Source organism: Ctenocephalides felis, unplaced genomic scaffold (assembly GCF_003426905.1).
Source record: "Ctenocephalides felis isolate EL2017-DRISC unplaced genomic scaffold, ASM342690v1 CF-g0.4_SCAFFOLD_00845, whole genome shotgun sequence".
Lineage (NCBI taxonomy): Eukaryota > Metazoa > Arthropoda > Insecta > Siphonaptera > Pulicidae > Ctenocephalides > Ctenocephalides felis.
The window spans coordinates 85,442,528-85,452,554 of NW_020536999.1; the positions used below are offsets into that span (position 1 = coordinate 85,442,528).

The 10,027-nt window shown below is 31.8% G+C and overlaps 1 pseudogene; it reads right to left on the minus strand.

Moving 5' to 3' along the window:
• The window catches only part of LOC113391224, a 13,409-nt pseudogene extending 5,011 nt beyond the window's left edge, over positions 1-8,398 (minus strand).
• Positions 8,399-10,027: the final 1,629 nt, after the last annotated feature.

A 10,027-nucleotide genomic window follows, 5' to 3' on the forward strand; every position in this document is an offset into this window, starting at 1 on the left:
TGGTTAAGGAGATCGATTGCTTGCTGGATGAAACATGCTTCAGGAGTGAATTCCTCTATCTTGTAGACTCGATTTAGATCTGCCAGATTGACATTGATCATATCCAAAATCTAAAAAAGTGATTACTGAAGTTAATTATAATGGAAAATTATATTAAAGAATTAAAATATGTAATTTTTTTACATTTTTTAAGTAAACTGCACATTAATTTTGTTCATTACATAATTTTCATTAAAATGTATATTTTTGAAAATATTTGCAAAAAACAATGAAAAACACCAAAAAGAAACGAATTTTAGTAGCCAGTAACTTGAAAAATATTTGCTTTTTTGAAAAATATTATAAAACACATATTCCTTATTATTAGTTCTATTGATATTGAATGTTGTTTTGTATTAATTTAATCACACCACTGAGAAGGGGTGTCATTCCCTCAGGGGATTGCGCTGAAATCCAAATAGCTTTCAGGGTAATATGAACCTAATTCCAAAATTTCATGCAAATCGGAGAACCGTAACAAAATTCAGGCCCAAACGCTCCATTGACTAGAGTATAGGTAAATTTACCTGTTGCAAGTTAGCTTGTAACAACTTGCAATATTTAGAAGCAATGGGTCCATCACTGATGTTGGGCAAAACCAAATTATTTTGCATAGTAGAATCAACAGGCCAAGCTTGGTTACAATTTCTCGGTCTCCTCATCAGTTGCAATGTTATAGTGCTGTTTAAACCAAATGTTGCAATCGGGGCCCAGCACACACTAAAAGGATAAGAAATATTATTTCATGATCTACAATTTTCATTTATATTATTATTTTTGTATTATTGTCATTATTTTATTTTATTTTAACTTTGTTTCGTTTTATATTCAATTTACTGTATTTTTTGTTTCTTTTCTTTTTGGTACCAATCAATTTTGTAAATAAGACAGGTTAAATTGGTAAACATATAGAACAGGATGTCAAGTAAATTGATAAACAGGTAAATTGGTTGACAGATAAAATGGTGCATTGATAAACAGGTTGATAGTTAAATTGAGAGACAGGTGAATTGGTAAACAAGTAAATTGGTCAACAAGTAAATTGGTCAACAAGTAAATTGGTCAACAAGTAAATTGGTCAACAAAGTAAATTGGTCAACAAAGTAAATTGGTCAACAAAGTAAATTGGTCAACAAGTAAATTGGTCAACAAGTGAATTGGTCAACAAGTGAATTGGTCAACAAGTGAATTGGTCAACAAGTGAATTGGTCAACAAGTGAATTGGTCAACAAGTGAATTGGTCAACAAGTGAATTGGTCAACAAGTGAATTGGTCAACAAGTGAATTGGTCAACAAGTGAATTGGTCAACAATGAATTGGTCAACAAGAGAATTGGTCAACAAGTGAATTGGTCAACAAGTGAATTGGTCAACAAGTGAATTGGTCAACAAGTGAATTGGTCAACAAGTGAATAGGTCAACAAGTGAATTGGTCAACAAGTGAATTGGTCAACAAGTGAATTGGTCAACAAGTAAATTGGTCAACAAGTAAATTGGTGGACAGCCGGTGGTCAGGTAAATCAAAGTCTTGATTAACAAAAATAAATTATAACAAAAAAAATCTACAATTTCATTGTTGTTTTTCATTCAATTATCTTACCTTTTCAAATCTTTAAGATGAATGGCTTCGTAGCAAATGGGGCACTTTCTCCATGGCTTATCGGACAAAGCCAAATAATGAAGAATGCAAGGGTAGCAATAAATATGACCGCAACGCGTAATCCTTCCTGCCAATGGCTCTTCCAAACAAATGGGACAATGTGGTGAATCTTCAGATTTAGTTATCTGTAAAAGATAAGTGTATAATCATGAAACTGGTGAAAACATAAACTAGCCCTTCAGAGAGTTAATAAACTTCTCTATCTTTCTACATATGTGTAATTGTTATGCATTCATAAACTATACGTCCGATCGTAGTGAAAATTTGGGAAATTGTCAGGTAAATCCCGATTTTGGATATTTTTATTGAAGCCACAGTGACAGTAATATTTTTTTAAATTTCTTTCGATCAATCTTAATTTTTTAATTTTTTTAAAATGTGTAAATAAATAAAGTAAATTAGAGATTTTATAAAATGGTATACAGGACAACTGGTACATAGGCAAATATCTAATTGGCAGGCAGGTAAATAGGTAAACATAAATAGATAGATAAATAAGTAGACAGATGATCAGGTAGACAGGTATATTAGCAGATAGGTTAACTGATGGACAGATAAATTGAAGGATATGTAAAATGGTAGACAAGACAACTGGTAGACAGATAAATATGTAGACAGATAAACAGGTTAACATGTTAATTGGTAGATATGTAGAACAGGATGACAGCTAAATTGGTGTACAGGTTAATTGGTAGACAGGATGAGATGAACAGGTAAATTGTTCGACAGTTAATTGGTAGGCTGATAAACAGATTGACAGGTATATTGGTGTACAAGTAAACTGGAGTACAAGTAAACTGGTGGACTGTTAAACTGGAGTACAGTTAAACTGGTGGACACTTAAACTGACATGCAGATAAACAGATAAACAGATAGATAGATATGTAGACAGATGATTAAAAGGTAGGCTGATAAACAGGTTTACAGGTATATTGGTGGACAGTTAAACGGGTGGATAGGTAAGCAGATAAACAGATAGATGGACACATATACAGATGAATAGGTAGACCTATAAATTGGTAGATCGGTAAAATGGTAGTCAGGTGAATTGGAGGATTTATAAAATGGTAGGCAGGACAACTGGTAGATAAACAAATAACAAGACAGATAAACAGGTTGACAGGTAAATTGATAGACATGTGAAACGGGTTGACAAGTAAATTGAAAGGCCAATAAAATGGTAGATTGATAAACAGGTTGATAGGTAAATTGTTAAACAGGTAAATTGTTACAGGTTAATTGGTACAGAACAGGATGAGAGGTAAATTGATAAACAAGTAAAATGGTGTATTGGTAAACAGTTTGATAGGTTTGACAGGTAAATTGTTGAACAGCTGGTAGTCAGATGAATTAGAAGATATCTAAAATGGTAGACAGGACAACTGGCAGATAGACAAATAACAAAACAGATAGACAGGTTGATAGGTAAATTGGTAAACAAATTGTTAAACTGGTAAATTGTTGAACAGTATGAAACGGATTGACATGTTAATTAGGTGACAGGTAAATTGATAGGCCGGTAAAATGGTAGAACGAGAAACAAATTGGTGAACAGGTAAATTGGTGAACAGCTGGTAGTCAGGTAAATTGCAAGATATGTAAAATGGCAGACATGACAAATGGTAGATAGACAAATAACAAGACAGATAAACAGATTGACAGGTGATCTGGTAGGCATGTCAAACGGATTGACATGTAAATTGAGTGACAAGGTAAATTGGTAAACCGATGAAATGGTAGATTGATAAACACATTGATAGGTAAATTGGTACACAAATTGTTAAATCGGTAAATCGTTGAACAGATTAATCAGTAGACACATAGAATGGGATGACAGGTAAATTGGTAGACAGGTAAAATGGTGTATTTATAAACAGGTTGATAGGTAAATTGGTAGACAGGTAAATTGGTAAATGAGTAAATTGTTGGACAGCTGGTAGTCAGACAAATGGGAAGATATGTAAAATGCTAGACAAGACAACTGGTAGAAACCCAAATAACAAGACAGATAAACAGATAAACAAGTTGACAGGTGAATTGGTAGACATGTCAAATGTCTACCAACTAGGCCGGTAAAATGGTAGTTTCAAAAACAAGTTGACAGGTAAATTGGTAGACAAATTGTTAATCAGGTAAATTGTTGAACAGTTAGTAGACATATAGAACGTAAATTGTTGGGGATGACAGGTAAATTGGTGTATTGATAAACAGGTTGATAGGTAAATTAGCAGATAGGTAAATTGGTAAATGGATCAATTTTTGGACAGCTGGTAGTCTGGTAAATTGTAAGATATCTGAAATGGGAGACAAAACAACTGGTAGATAAATAAATAACAAGACAGATAAGCACATAAACATGTGAATTGATAGACATGTGAAAATGATTGACATGTAAATTGGGTTACAGGTAAATTGGTAGACAAATTGTTGAACAGGTAAATTGGTGATTAGCTAAATTGGTAGACTGATAAACAGGTTGACAGGTTGGACAAATGAATTGATGGCCATGTAAATTGATGGACTGGTAAATTGATTGTTGCCAGGTAAACTGGTAGACAGGTAGAGAGGAAGACAGATAGTAATCTAAACAGGAAGACTGGAATACAAAATAACTGGTAGGCTCAATGTGACAAATATACATTTTTGTTCATATTTGTAATATAAACTAAAACACAGCAAAGCGTAAATAGTACTTACTATTTGTTCAATATAATCCCATTCAACTAACGCATCAGGATTTTTCAAACAAATTGAATAATCTTCACCTTCTCGCACAATGAACTGGCAACTAGAAATAATAAAAGCAATATTTAAAACTAAACATTATTCTTTAAATGTTAGTATTAATAATAATATAATTTGTTTTCCATTACACTTACTTAGCTTGTAAATAATGCTCCTTATTATACTTAGGATAATTAATTTTTCCCTTTTTGTATTGCCGTCCATAATTCGTAGGACCTCCAACAGATCGGGGAGTATAGTGAAAGTTTAAAAGATGATTCAAACTTTGCTTTTTGTTGCCAAATTTCATTACCGAACCTGGTTCGAGTTGTTCAAACTCTAGCCTGAGAAACAAACATATAAATGATTAAAAAATATAAATGCTAATTATTATAATGGATTAAAGAAGAGTGTTTTTTCACCTGGTTTCCGCCTTTCCACCCATCTGACTACCACCGCGGGGCCTTGGACGTTTGTCAAATCCAACATACTTATTTCTTTGAGGAGGGGGCTTAGGATTGTTTGGGATATTGTTGTTTCGTAAACCTTTTGTCCAAGGTTTACTGTTGGGAACATCTGAAAAATAAATACTGAACTTTATTCACATACATCAAAAAGGACAAAGGGTTTTAAAAACACTTAACAATTATTTTTATGGAATAATGCAATTTTATGAATAAAATATTTTTCTTCATAGAAATTATCAACCATTATTAATTACCATCTGTACTAAATTCTATAAAATGGGATAATATGTACAAATGGGTACCTTTTGAAGACGGAGTTTAATATTATTAATCTGTACTTTTAACTTCCCTAGGATAGGTGTAAGTTTTTTTTTTAATTTAATTTTATTCTGCAATCTGTATATATAGTTACATTTAGCAGAGAATTCTGACAAATTGTTTACAAATTAGTAGACAAGCCCCAGTGGCGTATCTACTATAGCTAATATAATAAAAAAAAACTAAAAACAAAAGGGAAAAAACAACAAAAAGCAGTAAAATGAAAGTATTACAGTTGATTAAACTATATTAAATCTCCAGGTATTTTTTTTTAAGTCTGGTCGGCTGGCTTTCCTGGTTTCTACTCTTATAATTATTGGCAACCATTGTTATATGTTCTGGAATTGTAGATATACCTGTGTCCTTGTAGGTGTTAGTAATAGCAAATATACAGAAAATGAAATTTTTTATATACCTTTCCGTTTCAACACCATAAAAAAATGGATGTACGTTGTATGTGTGCAGTAGGTATGTGTTTTGTATGGATACAATTTTTTCGTCTACGATTTTGAAAACAGGGATCAACCAATTTTAATGATTTGATTTGACAAAAACCATTCAATTCCTGTTGATGGGAATACATGCTGAGTTTTTGGCCAAGGCAAGTCCAACCGTTTGACAAAAAGAGCAAATTTTGTTCACATTTCTATGAGTTTTGTGCCAAAATTTATATTGTCCACCAATGCCATTCACCACTAGTTACATTTTATTTTTACCACTAGGTAAAACCACGATACTAGGAACTTATCCCTAGTTGATGTAATTTTATAGCTTGAAGTTTTTATAGACGTGCATGTTGAATCTTCGGGCTAAACCCAGCTGATAATAATAGCTTCGCATCTATTACAAAATGGCTTTCTTTATGAAGAATTATGACAAAAAGCGCAAAATCTGGTATATGCCCTATAATTAAGTTAAATGGTAAGTAAAAGTAGAAAGATAGCGTAAAATATCTTGCCCAGTAAAAGATAGCGTAAAATATCTCGAAATATACTTAGACTAGACTCCAAATTGAACTGGAAGGTTCACATTAACAAGAAAAAACAGCAGATTGATGAACTTAAAAAACATTGCTGGTTGCTAAATAAACGATCCGAACTGTCGCCAAACAACGAACTAATTATTTACAGATGTATTTTCAAACCAGCGTGGTCCTATGGGATTCAACTATGGGGCACCGCCAAAAAAAACAATATACAGATCATTCAGCGAGTGCAGAACAAAATCATACGGCGGGCACTGAACGCACCCAGGTACGTTCCCAACTGGTTGATTCACCAGAATAGCAACATGATGACAGTAAATGAAGAAATCCAACAAAAATCAGAAAACTATAAAAGAAGAATTGACGAAGACCCAAATTACTTGGCACAGAAAGTATTTTCAGAAGCGCGCCCAACCAGGCTAAAACGAAAAATTCTCAATGATCTGATAAATAGCCATTTATAAACGCTAACATTAATATTAATATTATTATTATTATTATCATTATCATTATTATTATTATCTTATTATTTCTAATATTGTTATTTTGTTGTATTTATTATTATCTGTCACTTATTGTTTTAATTCCACTTTATTGTTTTTCTAGTATTTTATTATTCAGAAATTTCATTTATTTTATTTATTAATTAACTTCCCGAAGGAGAAGTTTATGTTTTCAAAAAAAAAAATCCGATTCGCTTATTTTATGTTTTCTCGACTTTTCAAGCCATTCTGAATCAAATGAGACCAAATTTGGAAAAAGTATGTGTGTGTGTGTGTATGTGAACAGATTTTTTGCCGTAAATCGACGTTTTCTCGAAAACGGCTGTGACGATTTCAAAAATTTAAAAGCCATTCGATGTATCTCGACGAGGACTATCGTTTGTCAGTGGGACGATAGGCCGAGACGTTTGTTTATAAATAGCAGAAAAGTGGAAAAAAAAATTTCCACGTTTTAGCCCGCAATTCTGAACCGATTATGAAAATTCAAAAACGGTTCGAAAGATATAGATTGGGAATCGTGCTGATTAGTTTTTGGTAAAGATCGGCCGGGCCGTTTTCTTGTAATAAAGTTTTAAAAAACTTTTTTTCGATGATTTTTATTATTTTTTTGACGGTAGATACTATAGTCCTCTAGATCATACTAAAATATTAAGGCCCTACGACAATTGGTTTAACTTTGAAAATTCGTCAAAGTTTTTCAAAAATTGGTATTGTTTTTTTGGAATTTGTCAAAATTAGACCTTTCATCGACGCTTTCTCAAAATCTCTCGATTTCAGAAATTTAAAAGCCATTTGATGTATTTCGATGAGGACTGTCGTTTGTCAGTTTTGCAGGACAATCTGCCAAGCAGTTTCTCTGTAATTTGAAAAAAAGTGTTAAACTTTTCGTCCACATTTAAGCTCATCCTACCGAACCGATTTTAAAAAATCAAAAACTGTTCGGACGATATTAGTTGGGAATGGAACTGATTAGTTCTTGTAATTAACTTTTATTTTTTTTTATATAGAATTTTTTTAGCGATATATATCATGGTCTTCTAGAACTTACTGTAATATTACGGCCTTACAACAAGTAGTTTAATTTTAAAAATTCATCAAAGTTTGAGAAAATGAGTAGTTTTTTTGACGTTAGCTAAAATTAAAATTAGACGATTTACTTGGTATAACAATATAGTACTTGGTCTTAATAAACATACTAAACCATTAAAATTCTACGGGAACTGGTTCAAATATAATAATTGTTGATTTTTAAAAAGTTGCTTTTTGAAAATACTCCGAGTTAACGTGTTTGTTCGTTTTCAATTATGTGTAATAAATCCACTCATAAATCAATTTATTTTTTATTGATTAAGTCGATTATTTACACATATCGGGAAGTTCATGTAACTTTAATTTTATATTAAATCATCATACTACGGATATTATTTTAATGTAAATTCTAAACTTTGTATTCTTATTTATTTAAATTTATGTTATTGTTTATTATTATTACTAGATGTTAAATTATTTAACAGTTGTAATAAATATTGTAATTAAAAAAAATAAAACCCAGCTGATGTGAATTTATAACTAAAATATATTAATTACTTCCTGAAGGCTAAAGGCCGAATCACACGAGGCTTGTTTTGTTGCTTTAAGGCTCTGCTGGCCAGGTAGCTTGCAGTCAAGGGTGGCAAATGCAAGCTACTTGGCCAGTTGGCCATGCAGCAACCTGGATTTACAAGATAGAACGTGAGCTATTTTTTATAGATGGATTCGTCCGCCCGAACCAATCGGAAAGTAGTATTTTGTCACATGGTTTATCACGTGATTTTGACGGCATGCCCCCATAGCTAGGACAGCATGGAGAGTGTTTATTTTATGTTTTCGTGCGTTAGTGTTCAGATCAATTCAGAGAAAATGGAGTTTAGAACAGAAAAGTGGAGCAAAGAAAAGACTGAAGCATTGATAGAAGCTTTTAAGGAGGAGGAAATCCGAAGAGAAGCCTTGGAAAGAGTACTTGTAAAAGTCTGCAAGTTCAGGGAAAGCTGCACACCAGTGGGCCAACATATAGTACCATCGATAGATATGGAGACAATTGAACCGAAAAGAAGAAAGAAGGATAGAGAGAAACTATGGATACTGAAACAGTTTTCAAGCCTTCGAAAACTGTTGGATGCACTAAAAGTTCGTCTATCTAAAGAACCTATCAAGCAGTATTGTTATATAATACCAAAGCATTTAGACCAATTATTGAGATCTTACGAAAACTCAGAGTTGCAGCAAAGAACTTTATTGAAAATAGAGCAATTGATAGTGGATGGAAGGATACAAGATATCCGAAATCCAAAATCAGACAAATAAATGATAATTTTTAAACATTAAGTTTTTTTTAATTTAGTTAGAGCATTTTATTTTCAGCATTCATTTTATTATAATATTTATAAATGCCCTTTTTACAATTGCTGTATGTTGTTATGAAACAGTTCGTCTTATTCAGTGATTTAGTTAGTTTGATTTACAAATTACTTCATAACATTACAATTAATTTTAAGATAATAATATAGAAGCATTAAATGAATAAAAGCTTTTTTTAATTTAGTTAGAGCATTTTATTTTCAGCATTCATCGTTATTACGTTAATTACATTTACGAATTTGGTATTGATCAAAGGGACATTTTGTCAAATAACATTTTCCCAGTAATAATTTCCCAGAATTTATCGACGAATAGATAGTAATATATGAAGGTCCGGGGTTTAAAAAGGTCCACCACCGATGTGTCAAAAATCAGTAGTAAAGTTAAGCATTGTTAACAATATTTGAAAGTAGAGGAAAAAAGATGTATAACCAACACACCTGATTTGAAAACGGTAATCTTTGAAATGGGGGAGATAAACGGTAATCTTTGAAAATCCATAATAAAAGTATTTTCTTCCGTTGGTAGTTTTTTAGCTTTAGTTAAAAAATGTAATTATTTTGTAAAATACCTTTAAAAATTATAATAAGGCTTTAAACCTTTTAGCCACCTTTTCAAGTAACCCCGCCTATAGGGTAAAAAGGTCTAGATAACAAATTTTTGAAAGACATCAAAAAAGTACATTTCTACAACGATGAAGTAGAAGGCAGTTTACTGAACGTAGTCAGATAATTGTTCGTTTGATATGTGTTATTTGTTGTGATAAAATTGTTATGGTTTTCACAATATAGTTTATATTTGCTCAAAGTCAAATTGGACCTTTGCGCCTCGCCCTGCTCTACATATAATTTTTTTATTAAATTTACTTTTACATTCATATTTTAATTTTATTTACTTTTTTATTAAATTCATCGAATGTTACTTGAATCTTTTCA